Raw genomic sequence first — 1,291 nt, forward strand, 5'->3', positions numbered from 1 at the left:
CGGCAGCAGGAAGGGGCCGCTGGAACCTGCCTCACGGCCGCTCTGCTCCCCAGCCCTGAGTGAACGTGGGGGTTTATTGCTCTTTTTCTCAAGTTTCACCCCTCCCCCGAGCCGCTGCCAGCTTCCCTTGCACAGAAAAGCCACCTCTCAGAGGGAACACTCCCCCGGGGCCTTCGCAACCCCACAGGCAGGACAGGGGCTAATGTCTCCCACATGTCAGCTGGTTCTAGTTTCTCAGACGCAAGCGAGGCTCCGTGGGCCCGGCCCTCTGGGCTCAGGCTCCCTCCGACCCGCAGGCTGGGCCCGGGCCCGGGACAGGCAGGACCGCAGGGACGGTGTTGGGACAGGAATCGAGGTCCCCGGGGCAGTGATGTGGGGCGATCTCCGCAGGGGGTGTGCTGATTGAGGAGCTGGGAGGAGGAGGCTCGCTGCAGGGGCTCCGGAGGGTCCCTGGGTCCCTGGGCCCCTGCTGCTCAGCCCACAGGGTCCCTGACGGGTCAGCGAAGGACTCAGGGGTTCCACCCAGGCCCCTTCCCTCAGGGCCCTGAGGCCTGCCGTGGCCCTCACTCCCCGGGGACCCGGCCCAGATCCAGGACCCTGTCTGCCCGGCCGGCCCGGGGGCTGGGGGCTCTGGTTTCCATGATGTGAGGGGTGGGGGTGATCTCCCCATATTCCCAGCCACCGAGGAGCAAAAGCCGCCACGGTCGGCCGGAATTCCTCTGGCAGAACCCCCGGGACTTTCGAAATCAAGGGCAGGTCCGTGGGCCCCGGCCCAGCTGGGGGGGTCACCGTGTGGTTTCGGGATTCTGAGGTCGTCGTGGGGACACACCCTGGCGGGCTGTCCCGTCCCCACCCAGGCCCCGGCAGCCACTGTCTCCCTCCCCCTCTGCTCCCCCTCTGCCAGCCACTGTCTCTAAATGGGGGACCGTCCCCAGTCGGGCTGCTGCCACGAGGGGTTCAGATGCCAGACTTGGGAGGAAGGGGACACAGCGATGATCCGGGGGGCGGTTGGGGGTTCCCTCACCTCGGAGCTGAGGGGAGTCTGGAGGAGAAGGGGCTCTGAGGGAGGGGCATCCAAGTAGAGGCTGGTGGCTGTTCGGGCCCCCGCAGGGCACCCGACCCTTGCCCTGGGCAGGGCTGGCCGTGGGCAGGACCTGAGGGTGACAGCCCAGCAGAGGGGCTTGGGGGGACCTGCTCCTGGGGAGCCCGGCCAGGGCTGCATGTGCTCGGGGTGCCCCAGCCCGGGGCCTGGACTGTGGGGCAACCGACTCCACATCCCGGCTGCCCTCCT

General features: G+C 68.9%; 1 protein-coding gene across 1 annotated transcript in view; it reads right to left on the reverse strand.

Annotated features, from left to right (window-relative positions):
• Positions 1–45, reverse strand: part of DPEP1 (dipeptidase 1 (renal)) — an 8,624-nt gene extending 8,579 nt beyond the window's left edge. The window contains exon 1 of the mRNA XM_014535612.1: positions 2–45. The gene's annotated coding sequence lies outside the window, so the exon portion shown is untranslated. The remainder of the gene's footprint in view (position 1) is intronic.
• Positions 46–1,291: the final 1,246 nt, after the last annotated feature.

Source organism: Myotis brandtii, unplaced genomic scaffold, assembly GCF_000412655.1.
Source record: "Myotis brandtii unplaced genomic scaffold, ASM41265v1 scaffold1466, whole genome shotgun sequence".
Classification (NCBI taxonomy): Eukaryota; Metazoa; Chordata; class Mammalia; order Chiroptera; family Vespertilionidae; genus Myotis; species Myotis brandtii.